The 18,303-nt window shown below is 42.2% G+C and overlaps 1 protein-coding gene and 1 long non-coding RNA gene across 9 annotated transcripts in view; one reads left to right on the top strand and one right to left on the bottom strand.

The window, feature by feature from the left end:
* LOC102949004 (lithostathine-like) overlaps positions 1–18,303 on the bottom strand; it is a 423,911-nt gene that overhangs the window by 233,001 nt on the left and 172,607 nt on the right. The gene's annotated exons all lie outside the window — the stretch shown is intronic.
* On the top strand, positions 5,504–18,011 carry LOC102948831. Of its 2 annotated transcripts, none has more exons than XR_006215834.1 (4): positions 5,504–5,550; positions 11,439–11,565; positions 12,783–12,950; positions 17,839–18,011. It is a non-coding gene; the product is annotated as an uncharacterized LOC102948831 (long non-coding RNA). The 2 variants fall into 2 exon arrangements; XR_006215833.1 differs by lacking the exon at positions 5,504–5,550 and adding an exon at positions 7,042–7,160.

The raw sequence follows: 18,303 nt of genomic DNA, 5'->3' as shown, positions 1-18,303 counted from the left end.
AGCTTTCATCAGTGGAGCCCCCACTGCAGATTCCCAGCCCCTTAGTGGCACAGAACACAAATGCCAGCCCCACTTTGCCACTGCCCACAGAGAACACTGCTACTGAGCTACTTAGCACAGGTATGAGGGCAGGTGGGGAAGGATGCAGAAGTCTACCTGGTTGGCATTAATCCTGGCCCACCCTTGTTTCTGACACCAGCTTCCTACTTTACACCCCACACTCTGTGAAGCCACTGACTCTTGCTTGCTTTGGAGGTATTCTGACCCCAGGAGAGATGGGAACTGGGGATGTTTGTGCTCAACTTGAAAAGCCCTGAGAAATAACCAGTGAAAATATGAGACTTGGTGCAGTCAGGAGCCCTGGTTGATGTCACTGGCTTCTCTGTTACAGATTAGCTATGTGACCTCAGACAAGGCTCTTTGCCTCCACTAAGTCCAATGGAGTCAACACCTGTCTGGCCTCCTTCTTCAGATAAACATTTTGAAGATAAAATGAGGTAATATGTAGATTTGAGATCAATGTGGGATTAATATGTATGCTTAGAAATTTTTCCTTCTTTACAATTTCACTGGGGAATGAATCAGACAGTTTAAATGATTTTTTTAAATGATTTTTTATCATTTTTTAAATGATTTTTTAAATGATTTTTTTAAATATTTTAGATTTCAGACAGAAGTCTACACTTCTCAGAAGTAAACACAAGAGGGCACCATAAGCCCACGCCAAGGAGTCCAAAGGCCTAGGCATTTCCATTTCAATTTTAACGCTTAGATTTCTATGCCACCCTGCTTCACTGATGTTCTCCATGTAGAGGTTAACATGGGACAGCTTACTACGGGCTTGTCAGCTTGACTCTTGATCCAATTCTGACCTTGTGCAATAATTCTAATAAGTGGGCTTTTTTTTTTTTTTTTTTTTTTTTTGCCTGTTTTCAAAACCTCTTTCCAGTTCTAGAACCAAAATCTGAGCCTCTATCCTGATAATTGATACATCTTAACACTTGAATGAGCCAGGTCTGGTGCTCTAAGCAGGGCAGTGGTAGGAGAATAAGGATCTAAGATGTGGAACCAAGCCTTATCTGGGGTAGGTCCTGGGTAGGAGATACAATAAACACAGTGCTGAAGAATGGTCAGGTTTGACAACTGGAGTTGTGGAGTATAGGGCAGACTTTCTTTCCACATGGAGAAACCAACACACAGCAGCAAATGGTCCCAGCAGCCCCGGTTGAGGGCAGGAAAAAAGCGGAGCTAAGTTCAGGGTAGAGCCGATTCTAGGGTGAAGAGAGTATGCTGCTATCATTTCTCTTGCCTGATGGGAGCAGGTGTGCATGTGGTAGCATCAGGTGAGTAACAGTGCACCCTAGTCTGGTTGGGCAGGAGACCCAGCAGGAGAGTGGCCAACTGTCAGTCTCGGCAAGATTCTGACAACCTTGTCAGAGCAGGAAGTAGAGAAGCAGACCCGAGCTCTCAGAATCGGAGACCATCAAGTTCTGCTCTGCCTCATGTAATCTGAACCCTAGGATATAAGGCTGACCCAAGCGAAGAGGCCGTTTAGTCCAGTACCCCACAAACTATGGCCTGCAAACATAGCCTCCCTCACTCCATTATGTGTTGTCTGTGGCTGCTGTTGGTGCTACCAAGGCGGAGTCCAGGAGGTACAACAGAGACTGTGTGGCTCACAGAGTCTAAATATTAATATCTGGCCTTTTTCATAAAAACTGAGCTGATTCCAGGTCTAGTCTAACACCTCATTTTAGGATGAGGAGACTGACTGTCAGAGAGATGAAGGGGCCCAGCCAGAAGTAAACAGAGATGAGAGTAAATTTCGAGTCAGCCAGGTGCTGAATAGATTTTATATCCCACATGTATTTGGATGCTAAGTCCCACAATTCTCCAAGAGAGGAAGTCATCTTCCCTCAGAAGGCATCTAGGCCTGGGCCAGCAAGAGAGGGCATGTACACACATGTGTGATTTCTGATCTACAGACCCCTTTCCTGGAGCATATCCAGATTCACTTCTCTTATCACAAAGGTGGCCCTGTCTGGCAGGTATGATTCTCAAGTACCTCAAATCTGGAAAAAGAGTGATTTCTTCTTATAGGAGGCCTGGTAGAACTACCTTCTTCAAAAGAAGAAGCTGGAGGTAGAGGGAAAATCTTTGTATTGGTTACAGGATGCAGTGACGAGAAAAGAAAGGGGACCTTGCACACGACTGCCAAGGGATTCCTGTGAGTTGAATTCACTACAATGCCAGTCTAAGCTCATACACCTTCTCTCCTGCTTCTTTAATTATCTAGAAAGGAACAGCAGGCCAAAAGCCTACAATTTAGATTAATTATAGTGGTATTTGTTCACCCCACTTTGGAAAGAATTTCAGCAATGCCTGGAACACAGAACCTAAGGTAATAACATCATTGTTACCTAAAGGAAGGACACGGCAGGAACGAAGGAGGTGGTTTTACTGACTTGTCTTCTTGGGCTTTAACTTCCTCTCACACACATATATTGTCTTTTAATCTAATGATAAATCTTTGTTCTACATTTACTAATGGTTTTATTGCTATACCAGAGATGGCTCTATGAGAATTATAGTCCATATTTGGCTCAGAATGAGACAGAGCCTCCAACAAGAATATCAGCTTAGCCACTCATATCCTTTGAGGTTATGTCTGGTGTCCAGAGCGTGACTTCCCTGAACCTGCATCTTTGAACAGACTTTGGGTGACACTAGAGGTGATTCTGAGATGGGACTCCTGCAGAGGATGGGCTCACTGCTTCTTAGAACCCCCCCCCAAATTTAAGATGTTGTGATTCTTTCATTTCATAGCAATTTAATGCAACCTGTCCCCCAGCCCCCAAATCAATGAAGGATATAGATGTAATAACTCAAAGTGAGCAAATCACCAAACTCTGAACCTCAACAGCCCTTGAAAAACACAGCACCCCCTTAGATTTAGCTCTGGGCCACCATTCACGAAATGCCTTCCTATGGCAGGCAAAGGCAATTCACCTGGTTAATCTGCTAAAATTGAATACATCAATGTGCTTGTTTCTTGTAACTATTTGTTTAATCAGCTTTTTTCTCCTATTAAATTATTTGAAGGAGAGTTGGATTTGCCTCTATTCCAACTCCCTACTACTTGTAGCTTAAGACTGAAGGGTGGATAAAAGAGAGAATCAGTTTTATAAGAATATATTTTCAAATATGAATAAGTTCCTTATATTGTCAAAAATATTATGTTCATTTTTTTTTAATATCAAAAGAGGAATGCCCACCCTACCAGCCGATGTGAGACAGGAACAAAATTGTCAGATGCTGGCATAATTCAAGTCAGGATTGTTTCATCTTATCCATTTACACCCTCCACGACAGAGTTAAGCTTTGCTCTTTTATTACTATTATCATTATTTACTATTGGAGAGGCTCCACTAATCAAACTCCATGGGCCTCTAGCATTTAGATGTCTTCGAGCAGAAAAGAGCATAGGATTAGCAATCAAACAGACCTGGTTTCAAATCAGGTGGTGGGAGTTGAGTGGGGAGAGTGGCCGGAAGAGAGGAGACACTGGGCAGGAAGTGCACTGGGTGCCGCAGCAGCTGAGAAGAGCGGGAATCTAGAACTGCAGGCAAGGCCTTTTCTACAGAGGGGAGTCCCTGGAACTGGTGGTCAGCCACTGTTAGCCGGGGTCTAGGGCGCCCTCTTCTGGAGGCCCAGATCCACACAGCCTTTTGAGAACTGGATGTGGCTGGATTGGGGCTAAAGCCTGTGCAGGAGAGCAGGCTTTCAGCTATGCAGGATGCAGGGCCACCTTGGAAAAGGTTGGGTTGGGATGCATGTTTGGGGGTAGTCTTGTGGGACTGACTGGGGAGCAGAGCAAGCTGCAGGTGCTTGTTTTCCCACAGTGGCCAGGGCAGCAGCCTGGGAGGACATCACTGAGAGGTCTTTTAGAAGCAGTTATGCTAAGGGGAAGGTTTGGACTTGTGAAGAAGTACCTGGGGAGAGTCTCTCTTAGCGTCAGCCAGAGAGAATCACAATCTCGGTTTTAAGTTCCATAAAAAGGGAAAATTAATAGTAATGGGCTCATAGGTTTTGTTAAAGGTATATTGAAAACAGGTAAAATCATGACTACAGACATAAAATGAACCTGTCAAATATTTTATTTAATTATTAAGTGATAGAACCAGGAAGATATTATAAGAAGTTTAAAGAAACCAAAAAAAGAAAGCTGTTTGTAATTAATAGTGAAATGAATTTTGCAAGTGGTTGCAAAACTGTTATATTTACAAATGATTGAGGGGTTGTTCCCAACAGTATTTTTTTGGCATGTCTACAGACAACAAATATTTACATCGTTATGTTATCTAAAGCTTCACACAGATGTAAAATAGCTCCAAAGACAATGAATGGACAGGACCTTCTTAGAATCAGAATCAGATTCGGAATGAGAACCAGAGGGGTGTACTCCTGTTTCTCATCAAAATCTTCATCAAAATTTTCCCTGGAGTGAGATTTGAGGATTAAGTTCTTGCAGATGGGCACTGAGGATTTTGTAAGCTAAGGGAGTCACTCATCAAAAGCTCTGGTGTTTTAGGTTAGAACTGGAAGTAGGCCCCCGGACGCCCCCTAGTGTTGGAGGTAGAAGATCGAAGAAGTATGTTACTGTGGGGTTGGGGGCACTAACATACAATAATAATGACTAACACATGCTAAATACTTATCAAGTGTCAGGGGCTGTTGTAAACTTGAGGCAAATTACTTCCACTTAATCTTCCTAGTCACCTTATGAGGGAGGAGTTACGTCATACCATTTAAATACAGGTGAGAAAATTGATCTCCTGGGATGGGTTGTGGGTAGAGGCACAGCTCAGTAGACCGGTATCTTAGGGCTAAAGGTGTTGTGAAAAGTAGTTTTAAACGGTGCCTCCTGGACGGGGTCAGCGAGCGAGATTTGGGGAACAGCAATGACGGTTAGGGCCTGTAAGAGAGCAGCGAGGGAACCTAGAGGGCCCAATGAAAACGGTGCAGAGGCCCGGGGTTAGGGGTCAGAGGCTCTCAGGCTGCGGAAAAGAGCACCGGAGAAGCGCTGGGAAGCGGGGGGTGTCCTGGGGGTCGCCAGAGGCTGTTAAGCTGGGCATGAGGGGATACTCATAACAGCCCACTCGGTGAAACGAAGACGAGGGATGCAAACCACAACCCCATCCCTCTAGGAAAAGAGACTGGGGACCCTCGGATGCCGACGACGGGGGCTGGGCCTCCAGGGAAGAGCAGGCTAGAGTGTCCTTGACAGGTTTTGAGTAGAAAGACAGGAGAGCGAGAAGCTGGTAAAGCGAGGCTCTTGGAACAACGCAGACAGGTGGTGTGGAGGGTGGAGGTGGGATTGGGGGCAGGATCAAAGGGCATCCGAGGTCTAACCACAGTGCGACAGTGGGGGCTGTGGTCAGAAAGGAAAGCAAGACATCAGAACGTGGAACCCTTCCCACGTCGGGTTCGCTCCGCCTCCCCCCGCCCCCCCGCCAGCCTTCAGCCCTGAAAAGGAGGTCTCTACCCCAGGTTTCTGCTGCTGGTGGAACCGGGCGGGGGACAAGGCGGGTTCGCCCAGGATGCGAACGGGGCGGTCCTCTAGGAAGCCTTGGCCGGCTTACAAGACTAGAGGCAATCAGTGGGGATGTCGGGCAGACCAGGGGTGATGACCAGAGCCCACGAAATGGGGGTCTTCAGGAGTGCGAGGCGCGCAGAAGGGCCTGGGAGGGCCTCGGAACCGCGGCCCTGGTGCGGGTGTGCAGAAGCTTAGATCCGCCCACCCAAGAGACCCTAGTGGCCTGGTACAGGGAGGCGGGGGTAGCAATGGGGGCGGGGGGGGGGGGGGGGGAGGAGGGTTGTTCTTGGTGTTTCGAGTAACATCAAGCCGGGAGGGAGAGCTGTTCAAGGTGAATCCTAGATGGGTCCTAGGCCCTTTCCCCTGGGAGAGGAAAGGTAGGCATTTAGGGTCGAGTCACCAAAAGGGGAGCGATGCGGGACGGGAGCTCAGCCCCACAAAGGAGACCCTACCGATGTGCATCTTTGACAGTTGTCAAGGACATTTCTTTGGAGAGTTGGGGCAGGAAGTGGCAGAGACGGGGACTATAGGATCGGAGGCTGAAAGTTAGAGAGAGGGAAAGCAGCGTGGGGAACTTGGGTCCCTCCAGGAAGCCGAAAACAGAGGGTCTTGGGGGTGGGGCGGGGCGCTGGGGAGGAGAATAGCGAATGAGGATTAGAGAGGCAGCAGCCTAGCCCCTTAAGGGCTGGGAGAGACGGAAATTTAGGGAATTGAGAATCGGTTGAGTGTTTAGAGCCCTAGAAAGTAGGGTCGTTTTAGGGCGCGCAGAGACGGAGACAGGACCGCCGGGTTACAGGGCCCCCTCTGGTGGGCGTTTGGAAGAGTGCAGAAACATTTCCAATATTCGCACATAAAAACTCTTGCAAAAAGAGAAAGATTGAAGGCTGGACAGAGAAATAGGAACAGTGGTACAGAGTGAGAGAGATGGAGACTTACGAAGGAGAAAGGAAAAAACCCTGGGAGGAAAAGAGAGAAAACATGCGGGGAGTAGTGGTTCTGAAGCCAATCCGTTTTGGGGCGGGGCCCAACGTGCCCTCAGCCAAGCCTGACAGGCTGGAGGCTGGGCTAATCAGAAGTTGAGGTTCAGCCAACCCCGCGCAGTGCCCCCAGTACCCAGTACTGCGGGGACCTGCTCCGATACGTTGCTCAGAGTTTTAACAATTACAACACAGAACAGAATGCTGGTTGAGAATGAATTAGAAATTTAAGAAAAAAACAAAAATAAGTAGACTTCATTCATTCTGAAAAAGAGCCAAAATATTTAGGAGTTGCAAAAACCATTCCCCAAGCCCCAACGGAACCCCAAACTGTACCATCACTAAAACAAGTCACTGGGGACTTTATTTTCTGATCAAAGTGCCATTTAAACTAAATTGTGAGCGTTAACCAATTCCCTTTCATTCGAACAACTTTTGGCCAAATAACATGGAATATATAAGGGACAGTTTTCAGTTCAGGGCTCATGCTACTGCTGTAATACGCATCCTCTCCCACAATTTGAGAAAGAAGTTTCTCCTCAAGCCATCGTTTGCAGGAAGAACTCAGGCGTGGGGAGAGGGCAGAGGTGGGTCAACTTCCTTGTTTCTGGTGCTGATCCAGTAGTCTTTTACCTTTCTGTATTCACTTTGCATCTTAAAGGTGAGGAGCTCCAGGAGGAGCAGGTGAAAACATAGCTAGTACTATTTCCCTACTATTTTTTCCTGGACCCTTCAGGACCATGAGGTAATGTCCACATGTCACAAAAGATAAAACTGAGAATTGTGGATTAGATCACTTTCTTAAAGAGATAAAAATCATCAGTGATGCTCTGTGGACTAGACCCCTAACTCTTCCAAATTTTAGTCAATTGCCTTTTTTACTGTCTGCACCACAGAATCTAGAAGCTTAAACATTCACTTTGCAGAAGTGAGGCATTGAGTGATATGCTGAATCACCTGAAGTGTCTCAATCACTCTCTTTCTCCCCCTCCGTCTTTCATTCTCATTTTCTTTCTCTCTCACTGTCTCTATAAATTTCAAGTAAGTGGTAATCTTTCTTGGATGCTTTTAATGTCAGCTTAACATCTTAGCCCTTGTCATTTTAATTCTTTCAACTGAGATCACCCCATTTATTTATCCTTTAACTTAAAAAAAAAAGTTTATCTATTTTGAGAGAGTGTGCACACCAGTAGGTGAGGGACAGAGGGAGGGGGAGAGAGAGGGAGAGAGAGAAAGAGAGAGAATCCCAAGCAGTGTGATGCAGAACTCCATCCCACAAACCAGGAGATCATAACCTGAGCCAAAATCAAGAGCTGAATTGGACCCTTAACCGACTGAGCTACCCATGTGCCCAATAAGCTTTAAATTTTAAAACACTGAGACTCTGTGTTTTTCACAGACTAGGGACTGAGGTTAGAAAATTAGTGAGGGAGAGGGAAGTATAAACAAATTGCAATAAGATGTGATGCATGAACCAGTCCAGGGACGTACAAATAAAAGCTGGTGTCGGGAAAGAGACAGCTTAATTTGTCTTGGAGGTATGACTTGACCCCAGAGATGCAGACACTTTGAACTGGATATTGAAAGATGAATATAAGGCAATGAGTGTAAAATTCTGAAGCTGAGCATTTTCCAATAAAGGGAATAGCACAGAAGAGTGAAAAATATGTAGTTCATACAAAAAAAGGGGATGTATTTCACTAGAGCTAGAACTTGGGGGTGGGAAGAGAGGGAAGGAATAAAAAATGGGAAGATACATATAAATATATAAATACCATATATAAATACTATATATATATATATCCACACACATACCATACACACACACACACACACACACACACACACATATACATACACACACACACACATATACATATCATTCAATCTTAAAAATAAAGAAAGAAATTCTGCTGTTTTCAACCACATGGATGGACCCTGAGGATATGATGTTAAGTGAAATAAGCCAGACACAGAAAGACAAATACTGAATGATCTCATTTATGTGTGGAATCTAAAAATGTCAAACTCATAAAAACAAAGAGTAGAAGATTGTTGCCAGGGTCTAGAAGGTAGGAAAAATGGGGAGATGTTGGTCAACAGGTACAAAGGTTCAGTTATGCAGCTGAATAAGTTCTGGAGGTATCACGTACAGGATGGTGACTATAGTTAATAAATACTGTATCGTATACTGGAAACTTGCTGAGAGAGTTGACCTTAAGTGTTCTCACCGCACAAACCAAAAGTTGTAACTATGTTAGGTGATGAATATGTTAATTAGCTTGACTGTAATTATTTCACAATCAAAACATCATGTTATACATCTTAAAATTACACAATTTTCAGGGTGCCTGGGTGGCTCAGTCAGTTGAGCGGCCGACTTCGGCTCAGGTCACGATCTCACGGTCCGTGATTTCAAGCCCCGTGTCAGTCTCTGTGCTGACAGCTCAGAGCCTGGAGCCTGCTTCATATTCTGGGTCTCCCTCTCTCTCTTTCTGCCCTCTCCTGCTCACACTCTCTCTGTATCTCAAAAATAAATAAAATAAACATTAAAAAAATTTTTTAAAAATTACACAATTTTCATTACATCAGTATACCTCAGTAAAGCAGGGGAAAGAAGAGATAAAGCTGAAACAATGAGACCCACCTTAATTAAGCCTCACCTAATCCTGATTTTAGATGTGCATCTTTCTTCCATTCATACTGAGCTTTTTAAGAAAGTAGTCCAATCCCCCATCCTCAATGGATGCCTACGTGTATTTTCCTCAAAGTTACTCCTAAATTCACAGAAAACAATCTTCAAAGGGCTTAAAAATCTCTTCCTTTTGAACCCAGTGTTCTTGTCCTGTTCTAACTTTTCAATACAGTCAGCAGAATCAGGCATAGTTGAAGCTCCCTATTAAAAGTAGCTCCTTGGGACGCCTAGGTGGCTCAGTCGGTTAAGCGTCCGACTTCGGCTCAGGTCACAATCTCGTGGTCCGTGAGTTTGAGCCCCGCATCGGGCTCTGTGCTGACTGCTCAGAGCCTGGAGCCTGTTTCAGATTCTGTGTCTCCCTCTCTCTCTGACCCTCCCCCATTCATGCTCTGTCTCTCTCTGTCTCAAAAATAAACATTAAAAATTTTTTTTAAATAAATAAAAGTAGCTCCTTTCATTCTCATAATCCTCTCTAGTTATTCCCTTTTTGTTTCTCAAAGAGTTGATTATTAACAGATTCCTCTTGTCCCTTTTGCTCTACCAATTCCTTAACTATATTGATGGCCTCAATGTCCTATCTTCAGCTTCTTGTCTTCTTGGGTAGCATTGACTTTTTAACCAATATTAAATCTTCCAATCCATAAACACAGGATGCCCTTCCATTGATCTGTCTTAGTTTCTTCCTCAATGTTTTATAATTCTCAGCATACAAGTCTTCTTTGGTTAAGTTTATTGCTAAGTATCTTTTTGTTGTTGTTGTCATTGTGAATAAGATTGTTTTCTCAAGTTTCTTTTGAGATAGTTCATTGTGTAAAGAAATGCAATTGTTTTTGTGTGTTGGTTTTGTATCCTGCAACTTTAACAGATCTGCTTATTAGTTCTAACAGGTTTGTTGTTGAGTTCTTAGAGTTTTCTACATATATGATAATGTCATCTGCAGAGGTAATTTTACTACTTCTTTTTTGATCTGGATTCCTTTTATTTATTTTTCGTGTCTCATTGCTTTGACTAGGACTTCCAGTACTGTGCTGAACAGAGGTGATAACAGTGAGAGTCCTTGCCTTGTACTGTATCTTAAAATGAACACTTTTAGCTTTCTGCATCAATTATTATATGTGTGGGCTTTTCATATACGGGTTGAAGTATGTTCCTATTTTGTTGAGAGCTCTAACCATAAATGAATGTTGAACTTTGTCAAATGTTTTTCCCTATCTGTTGGGGTAATAATGTGGTATTTTTCTTTGTAATGTGTCACAATAATACCAAAGTCAGACAAAGATATCAAAGAAAAGAAAACTATAGGCCAATATCCTTGATGGATACAGATGCAAAAAAATATTCATAAATAAGATACTAGCAGATTGAATTCTACAGCACATTGAAAGAATCATACACCGTTGACCTAGTGGGATTTATGCTTGGGATGCAAGGATGGTTCAACATACTTGAATCAATCAATACGATATACCACATTAACCAAATGAGTAACCTTTTACATTAACCAAATGAGTAACCTTTTACATTGAGGAGCTGATAAGAAAGAGTTAGGAAAGGATAGAAAAAGGGAACAAGTGGCTATTGGAGGGGGCCAATTCTAGAACAGAAGTTGAAGGTTGTATTCAGCCAGCTATAGGTGACATATATTTACTGGTACAGGTTAGATATATGTAAATGCAAGCAGGAAGATTGAGGAAGATTTTGACTGGGAGAATTTATTTTAGTGTTACTGTCAAAATTCTACCTTTGGAGTCACATTTTCTGATTTACATCTCTTGTTTTCCCATGTAGTAGCTGTATGATCTTGAGTAGTTGACCTTAAGGTGACAGTTTCCTCACCTTTAAAAGGGAGATACTAAAGTTCCTACCTTAGGAACTTAGGGCTGTTAGGAGTGTTAAGTGAATTAATACATGTATGTTAATTAAAATTGACCCTAGCCATATTATGCCTTCAATATATGTCAGTTGCCATTAGAAACACTGTTGTTAAAATCTAAGACTAGATCATCTGCTCAGGGTTGTTAAAAGAAGTAAGTTGGAGCTGCAAGGAAAAGGTAAAAATTTGGGATGATGTTATTGGGAATAGAGGAGCAAGTCTTCAAGGGATATAGATACAGCTGGAGATCCATCTGAACCTGCCCTCAGATACTCCATATTTCTGGATCTCCTCCAGGGACCAGGATGTTGGAGTCCTGTAGACTCTTAGTGATTGTACGAGCCATCTGACCCATTGCTTAGCCAATCAGCTGCAAGTCTGCTTGACTACTGCTTACTCTGCATGACTAGGAGCCAAGAATGAGGTTGACAGATTTCTATTTATTTTTAAATTTAATTTAGAAATAGATTGGTATATTTCTTTGGATACAATATTAGAATGTACATGAAGATAAGAATGCTAATCTTGGACCATATGGCTAAAAAACAAAGTTTGGCATACTACTTGGGTTTCTAATGAATATTTCATTCTGTGTACTTTGTCAGATTTATGGACTATATATACATCTAGTTAGATGAAATTAAAAACAAAAAGGGCAGCCACTGTGAATTGGAGAATTTCTGAAATATTTGTAAATTAAATTTATGACAGCAATGTTTTACAACTGTAGGCAATGATTATGAAAATGAAAATCACCCTGTGGATTCCGTGTTGGTGTCACTGGTAATATGTGGGCACTGAGGAAAAGCAAGCACAAAACTAGCAATGTTAAAACAATTCAATAGCAAGGGACAGTGAGTTAATATTGTGAGCAACTGGGAGTAATGAGTAACTGGAAATCAGCAGAAACATTTGTAGGAAATTAATAGAATGAACAAATTTTGTTACATATATAGAGTATATCCAAATATTTCACTGTAGACAGGATTCAGTAGTACAACAGCATCTCTTTATTTGCTAGACTTCCAGATGTTATTTGATAAATTCCCCACATACCCACTTGTTGACAGCAGAATTAGAGAAGAGGAATAACCAAGTTGAAACTGGAAACTAAAATCTTAGAAAATATTTCTGCAGTTCTGTAGCTTATTAGATTCATTTGAGCTGTTACATGAAAACATTTTTGGTGGAGAAATCATGTGGTGGTTTGCAACCAGAATTTAAAAACATCAAAAAGGACAGCAAATATCAGAGTAACAGAGTAAATGTTTCGTGTGTGTGTGTGTGTGTGTGTGTGTGTGTGTGTGTGTGTAGTGTTGAGAAGTAAAACTAATATTCTACTGTAGCTTTCAAATGTTTAAAAAAATATTAACTTAGAATATATTACAGAGGTGACATTTAGAAAGGATAGATTATAAAGTATCCACTAAAATTGAATTATTAGAAAATATTACCAATTAATCGATTGTTCGACTTCTACAAAATTATTATATCATGGTTGAGATATTTCAAAAACGGACAAAGAGGAATTGAGATAGACATCAGAGTTGGGCCCTTCTTTTTGGGAAGGTAGGGTGAAGCTTAGTATGATTATTACTAGATTGAATGAAAGTGTAAGAACTACACATCTTTTGACCTCAGGGGGACAGGACCCAAAATGAAGACTCAGAAACTGAAAACACAGCAGAGGGTAGGGCAGAGCATAAACATTTGGTCCAAATGGTCGGTGACACTGTTGATAACAGAGGAAACCTGGGAATTGATGCATGTCTATATGCTGTTGCCTCTCCTTTTTCCTGCACTTCTAAGGTAAAATTTTGTTTTGCCTAATTACATTGTAACTAATAAGAGTAATAGAGGTTGCTCTGATTCAAATGAAAAACATGCTGTGTAATATATATCATATTTTTAACGTAGTGCTTTTTGTTGGAATCAGCTGATGGTCAATTTGTGGGAAAATGACATAAACTATTAGGCTGGGGTGATGGGCACTTGTCAGGATCCCCACTTCCTCCTCTCCCCTCTCCTCTGTGCAACTGTCAGGATCCCCACCTCCTCCTCTCCTCTCTCCTCTGTGCAACTGTCAGGATCCCCACCTCCTCCTCTCCTCCTCTCCTCTATGTGCAACTTTCATGAACGTTAGGATACAGTCTGAGCATTTTTTCATATAGTGTCTGTGTCCTCTTTTAGGCCACAAATTCCCTTAGGGAAGAGCCCTGCTATGTTTGTCTTGGAACTGACAGTACTTTGGATATTGCTAACTTCATCAAAGCAGAAAAGCAATACCCATTGACTGACCTAAACAGTTGGGCTGATCTAAAAATGGGAATGAAAAATTTCCAGAAAAGGAAATGTAAAGCATAATCATAAGGAGGACTAAAAGCTTAAAAATTATCAAATACATGTATTAATTAAAAACACAACAATGAATCTAATATCTGATTATTTCACTGTTTTTCATGGCTTTGAATGACAGTCATTCACAGTCATTCACTGAACCAGTGAGTTAATCAGTGAGGAAAACTAGCATCTGATAAGTGGCCTATTCCTTGGAAAGGTGGTTTATGACCTAGTGGTTTATGACATAGTCCCTCTGACTACATTCAAATGCCAGTAGCAAGATTTCTGCAAGGTATAGGACCTTTCAAGTCAAACTGGCTTGTGAAATAAAGGGGATGTATTAGCTAACGTTAACTGAAAAGAATTGTGTTATGGGTTATGGGAAAATTTATTTGCAGGTTCAGATCCACCATTTCTCTATGCTTAGCTTATTCCTTAGATTGTTTTGCCATGGTCCAAATTTTGCAGCAATTCCCTATCTTACATGTGCATACTGCAATGCACAAATGAATACTGAAATGTCCAAGTGAACAAAGTGTACTCTTGACTTGTATTTCCCAGTAGAAGTCCCAAAGTTTATTTTGGTTCTTTATTTTGGGTTCTTGTTTAGAATCCTTGGATCACATGATCACCTGTGAACCATGCACAGAAACCAAAGGGACGGATTAGTAGACTGGCTACACCAAAGCTGAGGGCTCTATTCTGGCAGTTGACAATGACATCAAATTCCCTGAAACAGCATGGGTGGGGCAGGGAAATCAGGATGTTGCCTTCCTCTTTGTCACTTGCCATTTACACATTAAAGAAATACTGCCATTTGTCCTGCAATTCCTAACATTTTGGAGTTGGCTGATTGCATCCCTAAGGTGTTATTTAACAAGCTCTCTGATACTTTATGATTCCACCATGCTGATTCGGGAAGTGAGGGGGAGGGCTCAAGTGGTTCACACTGTTTTCACCATGATAGAGATTTTATTTAATAAATATTTCTTATTTGCTGTATGTTCTTAAGACACTTTCCACAGGAGTGCCTAGGTGTCTCAGTCGGTTAAGCATCTGACTCTAGATTTCAGCTCAGGTCATTATCTCACGGTTTATGAGTTCGAGCCCCATGTCTGGCTCTGTGCTAACAGCATGGAGCCTGCTTGGGATTCTCTCTCTCTGCCTCTCTCTCTGCCCCTCTCTTGCTTGTGCTCTTTCTTTCTCTCTCAAAATAAATAAACTTTTAAAAAAAAGACACTTTCCAGAGGCTTTAAATGTTTGTTTGTTTTTAAATAAGTTTTGCCAGTTATGGTTGCTTTGCTGGAGACAACAGCTCCTCGTGCTGCCTTTGTGAAGTGGAACTCTATATTATGATAGACATATTCAGATTGGTTTACTGTCATTATTTTTTATGATGCGTACTTGTCCCAGTTTTATGTGTTTTGCCTTATTTTGGGCTTTTAAAAATATTTGCTTGTTTTCTCTCAATGTGTTTGGAATTTATATAATGTATTTCTATTTTTGGTGATCCTTGAAATTTTACCATATATGCTTAGCTTTAAAAAGTATAAAGTTAGGGGTGCCTGAGTGGCTCAGTCAGTTGAACATCTGACTCCTGATTTTGACTCAGGTTATAATCTCACGGTTGTGGGATCAAGCCTCATGTCAGGCTCTGCATGGAGCCTGCTTAGGATTCTCTCCCTCCCTCTCTCTCTCTCTCTCTGCCCCTCCCCCATTTGTTCTCCCCAACCCCCTCTCAAAATAAGATTTAAAAAAGTATAAAGTTAAATTAGTGGTTCTCAACTGGATGTGACTTTACCCCTCAGAGGATATTTGGTAATGACTGGAAACATTTTCCGTGTTAAAATGGAGTGGAATGTGTGCCACTTGCCTCTGATGGATAGAGGGCAGAGATGCTGCTAAAACATCCTGTGACACATAGGACAGACGCTCATAGCAAAGATCTGTCCACTCATACCCCAGGTCTTTTTTTTTTTTTTAAACTTTTTTTTAATGTTTATTTATTTTTGAGACAGAGAGAGACAGAGTGCAAGTGGGGGAGGGACAGAGAGAGGGGGAGACACAGCATCTGTGCTGAGCTGTCAGCACAGAGCCCGGCACGAGGCTTGAACCCACGAACCGTGAAATCATGACCTGAGCTGAAGTTGGAGGCTTTACCAACTGAGCCACCCAGCTTCCCCTTCCACCTCACTATTCTTATTACTCTCTCCCCTATATATTATCATGTTTTGAGATTTTCCCTACCTTTTGTGAAATCAGCCATGCCATTAATATTGTATCTCTTCTAGGCTTTAGTTGTGCTGCAGTGAGAGGGTTACTTGGAACCACTAGTCAGCCGTAACACCAGGCTGGAAGTTTCCTTTTTTCTCTTTTAAGAGGCCGTACAAGAGTGCTTAGTAAAAGATAGTCCATTGCTTCTATAAGACCAGCAGTTCACGTTGACAGGTTAAGGAAGGGATGAGTACACTGTGTTGTCCTTTTGCAAATGTTACTTTTGCAATGAAGTTTCTGTTGGCTAATGGTCAGTACTGTGAAACTCTGGAGGACCTCAGCATAACAGATGCTGGTGTTTTCTGATAGAAGTCAAGTTGGTGAAATGGACCTGTTTTACTGTGTTGCCTACACGATTTGCTTGTCTTTGCAGCCAAATTTTGAGTTTAGAATCTTTGAGGTAAAACTACTTCCAATTCTTCTAGACACTGATGGATCAACTTTATAAAACACCAGTGTATAATAGCAAGAACAGGTACTTGATCCTACCCTATTAGGGGCTCCTCTTGCTGAGAGATGGGTACTCAACGCTGTCACTAGGTGCTGTGCAGAACTGTCAGGTGTAATAGCTCATCTTTGACTTCCTTTGTTTTGGGAACCCATTGCTGTCAGAGTTGGAGTAAGTAATTTGAACACTTTAGTTACAGCCAGCAGAAATGGAATCAATACATGCCAGGATTAACTTCAGTGATTAATCCCAGAATCAATGAACCAAATGATTATCATTTCTGTCAGCTGAAGATTCTGGGATGCAAAATTGTGATTAAAGAGGTGGGTTAATTTTGCTCTACTGGCTTCTACAGCAGCATATCTGAAGCCACTGTTTTTTTTCCCTTGCTTTGCAATTGCTTCAGTGATTCCTTTAGCTGCAGCCAGTTCCTGTGCCACATGGTGGGGTGATCAGAAGCCAAATCTGACAATGATGAGAGGCAAAGTCAACTTAGTCTGGGCCGCTAGATTTCCAAGGATAATGCCAAGCTAGTGAAGTTTCTAACTTTTAGATCAGAGAGAGTATTCTGACTCTGTGTTATGGGCAAGCAGATGCCATTTGCTGGTTTTCAAAAGACAGCAGAGAAGGCTGGAGGAAGGGCTGGGCTTGTGACTGCCTAACTAACGGCTCGGAGTATCAGTCAATGCAAGGCTAGAGAGCCATCTCCACGGCGGTGCTTCCCACTAGAGACTCCAGGCAGAATGCACCCAATACTACTAGTCGGACTGAAGGATTTGCATGTGCCAGAAACAGTGCTCAGAATTCTGTCTTATTTCATTTAAAGATCACAACCACTCTGTGATAGGTGCTGTAAATACCCTCACTTTCTGGATAAGAAAACTAGGCCTCAGTCAATTAAATAACTTTCCCAAAGATACATGCCTCATTTGAATGTAGGTCTATCTGATCCTGGATTCTCAGGGCTCATTTGCTCAGTTGAGATCATCCAGGTATGGATAAGGAGAGACGGCTCTTGTTATGAGTTGAATTATATCCCCCAAAGAAGGTAAGTTAAAGTTCTAACCCCCACTACCCTAGAACGTGAATTTATTTGAAAATAGGGTCATTGCAGATGTGATTAGTTAAGATGAGGTCATACTGAAATAGTGTGGGCCCCTAAGCAATATGAATGGTGTCCTATAAGAAAACAGCCATGAGAAAAGAGACATGGGAAGAATGCTACGTGAAAACGGAGGATTGGAATGATGCATCTGTAAGCCAAGGAATGCCACAGGTTGTCCACAAACCACTAAGTTGCAGAGACAGCATGGCTCTGCTAACACCTTGATTTTAGACTCTGAGCCTCTAGAACTGTAAGATGATAAATTTCTACTGTTTTAAGCTACCCAGTTTGTGGTGCTTTGTGATAGCAACCCTAGGAAACTCGGGTTAAGGGCATATGTACATGTGTTTGTATTTATTAGAATGGCAATTAAAGCAAGCAAGCAAGCCACACATAATCCATAAAGCTGTAAAGCCTGCTATGTGCAGAATACAATGTCAAGGGGGCTGGGAAGTCAGATATATAAGACTTGGTCTATGTGCTTAGCTAACATAATGTTTATGATGTATTTCTCATTTGCTGTTTTCCAGCCAGTACCCAGGCAAGGAGTCCATGTCATGAAATGACCTACACCTCTGGAGACAGATCTGCTTTGGTGGGAGGCCCTACTGTTTCTCAGCGTTTTAACCTTGGGGAAATTACTGAGTCTGTCTTCTGTTTCAATTCCTTATCTGAAATATGGGGATGATGGTAATAAAGAGGTTGTTGCGAGCATCAGTTATTTTGTGCGAGGTGTTTGGCATAGTCCTTGGCACACAAGTGTTCCACAGATAGGATATATAATTACATTCTTTTTGTGCTTTTAATAACTGAACAAGGTGGGGACTATGAGTCCCATTTTCATAAAAGGGCTAAGTGACTTCCCCAGGAATGCAGAGATAGTAAGATGGCAGAAGGGGGTGCCTACCCTGTGTGTGACTCTCCGAAGGCTGGGTTATGTCCCTTCTATTACACTGCCTCTCCAAACTAGAGAACAGCCTAGTCTGGTAAATAAG

This window comes from Panthera tigris, chromosome A3, assembly GCF_018350195.1.
Source record: "Panthera tigris isolate Pti1 chromosome A3, P.tigris_Pti1_mat1.1, whole genome shotgun sequence".
NCBI classification, from domain to species: domain Eukaryota; kingdom Metazoa; phylum Chordata; class Mammalia; order Carnivora; family Felidae; genus Panthera; species Panthera tigris.
Note: the sequence above shows the minus strand (reverse complement) of the source record. Positions and strands in the feature narration are given on the sequence as shown.